Consider the following 12,092-nt stretch of genomic DNA (forward strand, 5'->3'; position numbering starts at 1 on the left):
GCCGGGCGAAGCAGCCCCCACCGGGACGGACACGGGCTCCCCGCCGGCCGCCCCGCCGCCCCCACCTGCGCCCCGGCCCTCCCCGCCTTTGTGCCCGCGGCCTCCCGCCGCCCCCGGCCGCCGCCCGCTGTCAGCCGCCGCCCGGCCGAGCCCCCCGCCCCGCCCGCCCCGTACCGTGCGGCTCCGCCATCCTCCCGCGGCGCGCTCGGCTCCCGCTCCGCGCCCGGCCCTGCCCTGCCGGCCACCGTCTGTGCGCACCGAGCCGTCACGGGACCGCCCGCCCACGGACCTCCCGCGGCACTCGGGGCGGGACCGGCGAGCGCGGACACCGAGCGCTTCCAGGTTACGGCGGAAGCGCCGCGTTGCCAGTGGCGACGGCGGGAGCGGGGCCGTGCGGGGCCGTGCGGGGCCAGGCGCTCCCGGCGCCCGGGCCGGCTCCCCGCGGGGCTCGGGCGGGGCTCCCCTGCGCTGTCCCAGCGCCGATCGCGGGTCCCGTGGGTGGGTCCCGGCCCCGCACGCCCCGCTGAAAGCTGCCGTCGTGCCAGCGCTGCCGAGGTGTCCCCGGGTGAGGAGAGCAGCCCGTAGCTCCGTTGGTGACCCACTGCAACTCATTAAAGTGTTTCAACAAACAGGAAGTGTTTTCCTGCCATTCCAACCGCTGAACTGGCGAGTTGGCCCCCGGCGCAGCCAGGATCGGGAATTCTGGTGGGATGGGGGGTGCGGAGCAGCTCTCCGCAGTGCTGGACGCTCAGGGCACAGCCACCCGCTCTTGCTGCAAGGCACCTTTAGCTGCTGAGACATCGCCAAAGAGATGGACGTGGGGACCGCGACACTCCCGTGTCTCCTTTCTCGACAAAATCGGGACTATTCCCAGCTGGCAACTACTGTAACCTCAGACCAGTGTACTGATTCTTCTTTCTGTAGCAGGTATCTCAGGCTAAGCCCAACCAAGCTGCCCTTGCAAGGGATACGTGGGAGCTGCAAGAAAGGGCAGCAGCCGTTCAGAAGGTGACAACCACACCTCTGTGTGGACAAACACACTCACGTGTGACAGAGCACCTGCCATCAGTCGCCCTTTCATTTCGAATGGGCTTTAAAAGCAAGTTCTTAGACGACTTGTTAGAACACATCTTTCAGTATTTTGCTGAGAAAGGTTTAGCTTTTTTAATGCTAAGTTCTCAGGTGGTTGCAATCAGTTCCCCTTTCAAGCCTAGATGGATTCTGCACTGCAGTAGTATCTCAACTTCAGAATTTCTAAAATAAGGTTCAAATTAATAGGAGTCTACTAATTGATCTCAGTAGTTGCTGGTCTGGACTGGTCCCACGGGCTCACGTTCAGCAGCTACTTCAGCAGAATCAAAACCATGAGTAAATTCGGGAGCCATTTCCTACATCAGATAGTCAAATATGAGTATCTGCTATTTCCATCAGTTTTTTTACAACTATTGGCAATCATCTGGGCTGATTTCAGTGAAACAAGGATATTCACATTCAATTATCAAATACCAAAATTCTACCAATTGCCTTTGTGTGCATCTGTGGCAAACCAAACAGTTCAATGTGGTTATGTGGGCTTTTACTAATAAATGCTGGACAGCATTAAAAGCAGAATTGGCCTTTTGGTGTATTGGATCACAAGGCAGAAACCAGTTGGAATTTCCTAGTGACAATATTTCTTACAATGACTGGATGTTTATTTGCTGTTATTAATCAGTAAAACTTCATTGTGGACAGTGCAGGATCCTCTGTAAGACATGGAAATGCACAATTTGCCTTGAGAGCTTGGAATCTGAAATAAATGTTTCTTGTGTGACTTAATTGAACACAGTTATTTGCCTTAAAAAACTGTAACACTCTAGGGAGGATCTGAATGTTTTGTTGACCGTGTACCTTTACGTTTCTCAGGCTCTGTGTGCAAAGTGTCACTGCCCAGTTGCCTTAGCATCGAGAGACTTACAAAGGATATGTGCTACATGTACTCCGGTTCTGTTAGAGATTCTACTTCTGTTTCTACTGGCTTTGCTTTAAAATACATTATTTGAAATCTAAAGAAATGTTACTTTATACTCAAAAACCCTGATCTGTTCTGAAAAGCTGATATAAAGCAGAGCAGGACAATTGCCACAAGAGATAAATCAGCCAAGAAATTTACACTGGTAACTCCACCCTTCTGCTGCAAATCCTTAAATATGTCATATGAGATTAGACTGATACTATGGTAATACTTGTGCCAACAATCAGAACTAACAGACATTTTTGCAAAGGCAGAATTCATGCATGGAAGATTTGTTTTTAATCTGCCCAAATGGAGTAGTTAATTTTATACCCTCCTACTGGATGCTGGAAAGCTCAGCTCCAACCTACTCCCAGTCTCAACCAGCACTGTTTGTCCCCAGATCTCATTGGCACCGACCTGTCCCAGAGCAGAAGGTGAATATAAGAGTTCACAGTCCTTGCAAGTATTAGTTAGTTAAGGGTCTCTCAGGATCAGGTGACTGTGCTGACAGGCCTGTATTTTGAACCTTGTGGGTACGGTGACTGAGCACCTCTCCTTAAGATAAATCCACAGACAGCAAGTCAGAGGTTCCTCAGTCTTTGTTGCCCCAGAAAACCCACAGGACTGTACAAGGACCTTGAATTATTGCCATCCACACTGAAATGAGCAGGAGGAGAAATATAATTAAAGAGCATTTCATAACCTACATAGTTCTGAATTAAGGTTTCAGCAGCGATTTCATTTGGACATTGCCTAACTTTTAAAGGCTTGGCTTTGCAGCATTCATAATGTTCCTGTAACACCTGTAGCATTTCCTGTGCTCCTGAAAAGGACAACTGTTGGTGCAGGACCACACAGCATCACAGCACCTCCGTGGGCCATCAGCTGTGCTGGCACCTTTGTGTGTCCAGCACAGATTCCTGCCCCTTTTACTGAAAGAGAAACAGCAGCAGTGGACTGTTATCCTCCATCCAGACCAGCAGCAGAAGGGGATGAGTGTTGGAATTTGGATTATTCCGTGGATTCATAAGACCACTCCTAAGGCTATTTAGTATTTACACAGTTGTTTCAAGTATGTTTCTACAAAACAGTGTGATTTATTAGGAGCTAGCTCTTACACAATGGACTAAAATAAAGCAATTAATTAGTTAAGCTTGCTTAAGCCAACCATAAGATCAATCTAGCAACTTCAGAATCATCTTTGACCAAATTCAGATACCTCTGATATATAGTCCCACTTGCCTTCTTTTAATTTAGTTGCTGCCAGACTAATGAATTGACCCTTTCTCTCTTGGTCATGTGGCCTTTTCACTACCTCCTCCCAGCTGTAAAATTTTTGTCATCCAACTACCCAAAAACCTGCTCTCCTCCCCCAGGCAGGCAGCTGCTGCTGCCTCGGCCAAGGACACTCAGCTCCAGTCGTTTCTGTGCTGCTGCTGGGGCAGACAGCACAAGAGGCAAATTCTTTGCTGGCTGAGCCAACATGAAGACCAGCCTCAGGGAAGCTCTGTTCCACTTCCAGCTCTGCAAGTCAGGATGTCCCAGCAAGCACAGCCCGTTGTGCCCCTTCCCACCCACATACCCCTCTGCTCTGCCCTGTGTGGGGCTGCTTCCCACAGCTCTCCCTTGCTACTCTGTTCCCTCCCTGCTGCCTGTGCCTGACCTCCACTCTCAGACTTGGATCACCTGTTCCTTCCCCAGACTGTCCCTCCTTTCTCAATCTCCAACAGGACCTCCAACTTTGGTTCCCCACGCCAGGTCCTAGTCCAGTCTCTTGTCTGGTTCTTCACATCACTGCCTATCCCCCTGACTTTCCACTTTCTTCCTTCTTCTTTCCTTGTACTAAAATTCTGTTGTGTCTTCTGTCTGCCAGTTCCTTGCCAACCAGCCTCAACATAAAACTCCTCTAATTCCCAGTTGTTCTTTCTTTCTTTCTGTATCTCAGTCTCCCACTATCATGTCTCAAATCTCCAAATTCCATCCTAGGTTTTACCTTCCTCTCATCTACACCTCAGTCTATCCAGACCTCCCTGCCATATCCTATTCCTTTCCCTTGAATTGTCAGTTTACCAGATGTTTGTCTTCAGTCTCTTGGCCAAGGGTTGCAAGGGGTTTAGTTATTTTGGGGGAGAGAGGCATGTTTTGAAGGCTGATGGCACAACAAATCCCGCTTCATTTTGTGAGCACCATACCCATCATGGAAATAGTGTATGCCTTTGTCATTCTTTTCTGCCTTCCCCTCAAATGGCACCTTGGCTCCACTGCCTTTATTATGAGTAGACAAAAACTGGGAAGGCTGGGCCACTTGGCAGAAGGGGAGAGAGGAGGGCACAGAAACCAAACCTGGAGGATGCACATGGAGAGTCAGAGCCCTTGTCAATGTCTAGAAGCTGATACTCAGGACTGACACCAAGCTCTGTCCCATTGAAATCAGACTTTGATTCCCCAGAGCAAAAGCTTTTGCTTGGGGCAAGATGCCTTTGCAATACAAAGAAGGATGCAAAGAAGGAGGAACCTCAAAATGTGGTTCTCTGTTGAAGGACTACAGTACAGTAAGATGTTGCTATTTTTACTGTCTCTTCCTTTTATATATTCAGAGCCAGGTCTGCTTACTTGAGCGACAAGAAGTTATTTTTGCTTTTTTCTCCAATTGTTTTTACAAAGCAAATGTGTGATAAAAGGACAGAGTACCTGTGTTCTCAAAAACAAGCAGCACAATTTAGGATTTTAGAACTACCATGTAAAAACTAATTCTGGTCCTGCCAGCTTCTACTTTCATTAGCCACCTATCCATGTCTGTTAGCAATTTTTTAAACAGGCTTTCTAGGTCTTACAAGAGCTCTTCCAGGTGGAAAGACAGGACATATCAGCACTGAAACAGCACATCCAGAATGTCACACATGAAGTTATTTTCTTATTTACCTGTATGCACACAAACTTCTTCCAGTATGTGCTGTGTTCCAACTGCCCCAGCAGTTCTTAAGTTTGTTTAGTGCAAGGAAAAACTGCAAATCCAGCAGGCTATCAAGCAAGCTAATCTTCAGTTATACAAACGGAGAGTCAACCAGTTCAAACAATTTATCTTTCAAAGTCAACACGACAAACAACAGAAACAAGCAAGAGCTTCTTCATTCACAACAGACAATAAACTGTATTTTTTTAGTGTAGCTATTCTAGGCAGGATAGTAACAGCTGTTAGAAACTCCTGTTTTTCTCTGCAGTGAAAGACGGGGCAAATTAAAGGCTTCAGTTGCCTGTACTTTGAAAGGGGAGAAAGGCCAGAATGAAAAACTCGGTTAAACTGAAACAGATGCTGATTATTCCAGCTCCAGTCAGGACATCCCTGAAGAAACCAACCTTTCTTGATTTAATTTTCTTTTCTGGTACTTGCAAATCCATTTCTGACATCCCAGGAAAACTCAAAAGGACAAAACAGGATCCAACAGGACACTCTGTGTTCTGGTAGACAAGCTCTTAGCTTTGGTCTGCAGCACCTGAATTTCAGTAGATCGTGTGCCTACCAAGGACTAACCACATCCAGGTCTAGTATAACTCCCACAACTAAGGGGCAAGAGGGGATGAGTACTCTCAAAAGTGAGTTTAAATCTACAGAGGTTGAGCTTCCTCTGTAGTCAATAAGATAAGCCTGTGCTTAGGCACTCTGAATCATATTCTGAAGAAATCACTTTTTCCATTGACCTCATGCAGACGCTGGGGAGTTGAGCTTTCCAAGGGAAAAGCCACTTCCTCCCCAGGAAAGTGCATTCAAGTCTAAGTAGCCCTGGGTTCACCAGCTTTTCACATGCCTCACGTTGCTCTGGGACCTGGGAGCTGCTCGAGTGCTGTAGGTCTGTGCCTGCAGGTGATACAAGGCATCTCCTACCATTCTACCTGTTTCCTTTGGCTCTCATGGAAGTCTTCTAAAACTGGCTGGCACCAGTACTGTGGTATGGTGTGGCTCGGATTTCATTTACACTGCATGTTGTTTCATGCCTTCAGAGATCCGTGGAGATTAGTACCAGGCTGACTGGAATGGCACGGTGCATAGGAATGCGACTGCAGCCCAAGTTTTTGTCTGCTGAACTTCATACAAGGGCATATCCTGACTCCATTCCACATAAAAGAAGGATCAGGCTTCCACTTCCCCCTTGTCCTCTCTGATCTTCCAGTTCTCAGCAGCCACAACAGAGTGACAGTGTAGCCTCTCCTTCTGAGAGAGAGCCTGACCACAACCAGTTCTGAACCGTATCATTTCTAGCTGATAAAGGTGTGAAGCTAAAGGAAGGAGGCTCCCACAGTAGCCAAGAAAGGGGAAAGGTCTCTGGGAGTGGTGGCTCCAGCAAGGCAGAACAACTTTATTACAAGTTTTTTTGAGATTGCTGTAAACAACTCACCTGTGTCCTGAAAGTAGCTGGGAGTGGCAGCACGTCCATGCTGAGCTCTGTGAAACAGCAGCCCCTGCCCAGGCACGTATCTCTGCCAGCAGGTTAACCCAGGCCACAGGCACAAGCAGTTTTTCCTTGGGATTACAGCTTGTCACTGCTGCAAGCTCTGCTGCCTGAAATGTGGAAGGAGATGAAGATCAGCTGAATAGGAGAGTCTCCAGGAAAACAAACAAACAAACACAACCCTTGTTCGCATCCTCACAATCAGAAAGATATTCTTTAAAAGTGACCCAGGAAGAAAAAGTTGAATTTGAATAAAATATTTGCCTGTTGGTCTTAATAGCTGCAGCTCTGCTATTTTCTCTTCCTCTTCCAGAGTGCCAGCAGAGATTGAGTGCTGGAGTCAGGGATGTATTTCCTGAAGGGTGACAAATAGCAATAAAGCCTAAAGTCAATTCCACATTGAAATTCTTACATAAATTGTTCCTTCCTGAAGAAAAGAGATGGATGAAAAATATAATCAGAAAGTAATATGAAATAAGTAATCCTACAGTTCAGTTACAGGAAGTGAAAAGAACAACCCCAACAATCGGTCAGGGAGCCAGGCATTACAGGGAGTACACCTATAAAGGGAGGTTTCAGCTGAGGATTTCTAAATGAAACTCTGAAAACTAAATCATTCAGGTGCAGATAGATCTTCCAAAAGGAGATAATGAAACTCCTTCTGCCCAGAGCCATGAAAACTAGAGCAGAGTGAGTGCCAGCAACCCTAACATTTATGATTATTGTGGTATTACACAGGAGCCTTGATCTTTGGGGGGGGGGGGGGGGGGGGGGGGCAAGGGGGAGGAATTGTACAAGAAGAGTGTTCTCATTCAGAGGCTGAAAGCCAAGTGTAAGACCAGAAAAATGACACATATTTGTCACAGGCACAGGGAGCATGAGGAGAGAAAAGCAGTCAGAGTGCTGCCAAGCTTTTTTTATAGGCCATACGCACAAGGAGAGTGTTGGAGAGAGCTCAGAAAGATTATTTTTTCAACACACATTATTAAGAGCCTGGTTGCAAGGCTGGGAGGAAGCACAGAGATGTTTGAAATGGCAGCAAGTAGGCAGTGGAACTGGTCATCACAAGCTGATCTCAGAAAAAGAGCTGATATCCCAGTAATAGTCTGGAACAGATGAACAGGGATGGGCTAGGGAAAGACGGATCTTGAAGAGGAAGGAGCGACACAGAGCAAAGGGCTAAGAACAGTCCTGCATTGTGAGGACAAGGGCTTGGTTATCCAAGAGTTTTCTTTCCCTCTCTTGTTTCTCAGGGGGAGGAGTGGTGTTTCAAGGGAGAATAATACAGTCATTTGACTGTGTTGAGAGATTTATGATTTGACTTTACCATGTGTTAAAATATTGATTCTCTTTCTAACATATGCTTGAGATAGTGACAATAGCTTTTCTATATAGAAGACTGACTTCTGCAAACAAAAGGTGGGACTTCATAGTAGGATGCAGCGAGGATGGGTAAAAACAAAGCGATGTAAGTGAAGCACAAGTCTCAATTTTCTTCCACTCAATTAAATAAAGATAGCAAGAGAGACACTGAGCAGTGTGTGGCAGTGAGAAGCTGGAACAATTAAACAATAATCTGACAGACGGTGCACTTACGGGCAATTACAGCAAGCCTCTGCTGGCACTTCAGGGCACGAGGCCAAAGACTTGAGCGATTCAAACCCCACGAGCAGAGCAGTAACCTCCTAGAAATGCCAGTGTAGAGCATTTGGCTTAGGAGACCAGAATGGGACTTACATGGAGCCAGGTCTCTGCATTTACCAGGTGTTAGCAGGAAGAGTGGCCTGTCAAAAAGCTGTTTCTGTGTCCCTTGGATAATGCATTACCAGGCACGTCTCTTTGCCTTTTGCATACAGCTTGAGGATCCCACTGCATCAAACAACAAACTTAAAATAAGTATATTCAGAAAGCTCAACTAAAAGAAATCATTTGTCTGTCAACTCCCTTTCAAAATAAGGACTGGGTTACACACCAAGCTATCAAGCTTCAGGCTCTGAAGGCATTTGGGACTCCCGCAGGAGCCACACCAGGCTTTCTGTTCCCCGCCTTACCCCACCCAGTAAACCCAAACCACCTTCCTCCTGTCTCTGAAGCTGGGCTCTGTGTCCCATGGTACCTACCACTCAGCAGCTTCAGGGACAATTGCATGAAATCTGCAGGTGTGTGTCTGAAAGCACTGGGATGCATTGTTCAACAAATGCTGCCACACTGCATTTCTGATCTTGTCAGCACATAGAGAGGTGAAACAAGCTCTAGATTTTTAGAAAAAAAGAAAAGAGGGAGAGATCCAAGTGGAAAGCAAACACAGATCAGGTGCTGTTAAAAGCTTCTTAAACCGTCAACAAAATATTTACTTAAACTCAGAACAGAAAGTCACCTTCAAGATGGGTAGTTCTCATCAAAGTGGCTTTATTTTTAAACACCCCATGTCTGGAGCTACATGATTATACAGGACTCTGAACCAAATTTTTGCTTTTTAAAGTAAGGACTTGATTCCAGACTTTCTTGTCATATGGAAAACATGAACTTGAAAGGCTCAAAAAGCAGAAGGAAAATAAAAAGCATTTAAAATGTATAAAGACAAAAACCAAGCCTCATAAATAAATGGGACTGGCAACATTGCTTCACCTAAATGCTCTTTTCTTCTACTTAGCAGGAGATGTTTCTCAAGACTTGAAATAAGTGTTGTTTTGTATCTGCAGGGCTTTCAGCAAGTGGCTGCCAAATTACGAAACCCTCTGGATTCCAGCAATGCACATCTCTGCTGTCTGCTGCACTCGGAGTATCTGGGAACAGGAGGAGGAAAACAAGCTTATCATTTATAAAATTATTGCTGGTTTTGTGGTTGTGAGGCTCTCTGCAGTGCACAAGAATAACTTGTTTGTGACATCAGTAAAATAAGGATGTGCAACCTAGAGCATGTTGTCCTCTCCATGGATACCACACTTACGCTTTCTCAAATAACACTGGGTTTCATCCCAAGGTTGAGTCTCAGGACTCTGGGAAGCTTCGTGTCATGGGGACACAACTTGAGACCTGGGCACAAGGACAGCCTTGTTCTGACTTCTCCAGCCTTGTGGAGTGGCACCAAGATAATGCACTGACTCAGCACAGTCCCATTGCAAGTGCACGGTGCTTTTACCCATGGAAGGGGTTTGGCAAACAACTTCCTAGATATTCCTGGCAACTGGAAAGGCCCATGAGAGAAATGAATGGGTGCTTGAGCATATGTCGACCCCAAAGGCCAAAAAGACTAAAAAATGGAGTATAACTATGCTTTCTTTAGGAGAAGAGATTGGATTTCTCATCTGTAACTGGAAAACTCACAACTTTTCTTGTTTCTCTTCCAACTAAACAAGGGGACTTAGGTCCTCTATGAAATGCTTTTCCCTCCTCTTAACTATAGCCAACACTGTTCCAGTGAATAAATACCAGCCTTACTCAAAACTAAACCCAGTCTTGTTTTTAAGGCGCTTTGAAAAGTAGGACATTAAGCTGCGTGCCCATGCCTCCCTCCCCTCTCTCATCCAGATCTCCCAGTCATGAAGGTGGTAACTATGATTTTTTTCCCAGGAAAGGAGAAAAAGGAAGGAGGCGTCTTAAAAACAGACTTACTAGAAACTGTTGAAAACAACCTTCACAATCACGCCTGTCCCAGTGCTATCAGCTTTCTAGATAGGCTGCCAAGCTGGCATTTGAGTAGCTAAGAAAATGGATCTAGTACAGGATGCCAGACTCCTCAGTCACGAAAATGCTCAAGTAACAAACTCAGTTGACCATTGTTTCTTATCACCAAGCAAACAAACCCCGTTGGCAGGAAAACTGCTATTGGAAAATGATTCCCTGGACGACTGAGATGGACTCCAAATGCCAGTGCTCACATAATGCTGGACTCCAGGTGGCCATTGGCACTGTGAAGGACACTGGCAAAAAAACCTGGCCTGCAATTTGATTTCAACATCTTGCTTTCAGCTCATTTCTGTTGCTCTGCAGGCCATATTTGTTACCACAGGAATAACTCCTGCTTTCACAGTGCAAAAATTTCGTCATAACTGGGTATCTTTTATGTTCATTTTTAGCCAGAGCCATCTCTAAGATGCTGGATCAGTTCTTAAAAACAAACTAACAACTACCAAATTACTGATCTGCAAATTGTACTGTTTAAAATGCACTGGTTTACAACACATCCATCACAAAGCAGTGCCTCATCCTTTCACTTCCAGTCAGCACAAAATACTGATTGGCACATGGAAAAGCACATCAGACAAAGGAGCTTTTCCCACTGAAATCAGTGGGAATGCTTCTGAGCACTTCAAAGGGTAGAGAAGGATGTCCCCAGCAAGCACATCCATTTTACAGCCTCATCAACAGAAATCTTCTGACCTGAAAGTGGAATATGTGAGTAAGAACAAAAAGCACTCATTTCTGTGCTGCCCAGGACCAGCCCAGGAGTGTTATCTTTGGCCAGCGCCACAAAAGGCAGGAAAGAGGAGCCCTGCTCTCACCCTCCGTGGGTTCTGCTGGCCTCCAACCCAGCATCAGGCGAGGCTTCCAGCACAGTGGAACCGGGCTACCTGAGGGACTGTCAGCTTCCTACTCTAAGTTTCTTAGAGGAAAAAGGAAATAGTTCTGGAACAATGCAGACAGAGGCTTTAAATAACTATCAGAGGTGCCACTTACTGGAAACTAAAAGTTTTATCACTGCTCTCCCAGCAAACTTTGGATCCCACAGCTGACAGGTCCACCTGAGCTAGCAGAAGGAAGCACGCAGACAGCCACCATCAAGGCAGAATGGAAAAGAATTATCAGCAAAGATTATTTTCTCCCTCATTTTACTCATCCACGGCCAGTCCCTGTGCAAAGCGAGAAGCCAGATCTCAATCCCAGAACACGGAAAGGAGCCGTCCCCGCCTGCCCAGGCCAGGTTAGCAGGATTACCAGCCTGAACTGCCAATCCCCAGGCACACAGGGTGTGCAGGGCACACAGGCAAGCTCATCAGCAAACTCTAAAATTACAACACATCCCGGAATCGGGGCTTGCTGGGGCATCGCCAAGGCACAGGACAGGTGAATCCCTCTCCACCGATCCCGCGTCACACGCGGCTCCCCGCGGGGGTTTCCCAGGGAAGCTGCTCCCGGTGGCAAAGATCCTCCAAAAGGCGGACCCCTGTGGGGGGCGTGGGGGATCTGGGTGCACTGGCCCGTCAGGTTCGGCGACATTTAAGCTCTCAGTGTTTAAAAAGACACCGGCTTTTACTGCTGTTTACCTGTCAAACAGCAGCATGATTCACATCGTGAATCCCGAGGCGCTGCCTGGAAACGAAAACCGGGACGCGTACGCCCTGGCCACGCCCGTCTGTTGGACGGTGTCTGCTGGGGATTTTATTTACAGAAGCAGAAAAGAAACCATAAAAGCGCCCCAAAGCCTGAGTTTCCGCGGCGGGCCCCGGCAGGCGGACAGGCAGCGGCTCGCCAGGGCCAGGCAGGCCCACGCAGGTGGAACGGCTCCGCCCCAGCGCAGAGCCCGGCGCAGCCAAGGCGGGGGGCGGCACCCCGGGATCCCGGGACCGGGATAGCCCCGGGGGAGCCGCTCCCGCCCCGCCCGGGGCTGCCCAGGCGCAGCGCCACGCCAAGGACTACAGTTCCCA

The 12,092-nt window shown here is 47.4% G+C and overlaps 1 protein-coding gene and 1 long non-coding RNA gene across 4 annotated transcripts in view; both read right to left on the bottom strand.

Moving 5' to 3' along the window:
• The window catches only part of SHOC2 (SHOC2 leucine rich repeat scaffold protein), a 65,670-nt gene extending 65,368 nt beyond the window's left edge, over nucleotides 1–302 (bottom strand). For both annotated transcript variants that reach the window (XM_039553915.1, XM_039553916.1), the window contains exon 1: nucleotides 175–302. The gene's annotated coding sequence lies outside the window, so the exon portion shown is untranslated. The remainder of the gene's footprint in view (nucleotides 1–174) is intronic.
• A 4,872-nt stretch (nucleotides 303–5,174) lies between these two features.
• LOC109146400 lies at nucleotides 5,175–12,089 on the bottom strand. 2 transcript variants are annotated; one of them, XR_005602183.1, is made up of 5 exons: nucleotides 11,712–12,089; nucleotides 9,073–9,230; nucleotides 8,565–8,696; nucleotides 8,182–8,313; nucleotides 5,175–6,554 (listed from the first exon to the last, which is right to left on the bottom strand). It is a non-coding gene; the product is annotated as an uncharacterized LOC109146400 (long non-coding RNA). The 2 variants fall into 2 exon arrangements; XR_002048389.2 differs by lacking the exon at nucleotides 5,175–6,554 and having other exon boundaries at nucleotides 7,257–8,313.
• Between the last annotated feature and the right edge of the window lie 3 nt (nucleotides 12,090–12,092).

The sequence above is a fragment of the Corvus cornix genome, chromosome 6 (assembly GCF_000738735.6).
Source record: "Corvus cornix cornix isolate S_Up_H32 chromosome 6, ASM73873v5, whole genome shotgun sequence".
Taxonomy (NCBI): domain Eukaryota; kingdom Metazoa; phylum Chordata; class Aves; order Passeriformes; family Corvidae; genus Corvus; species Corvus cornix.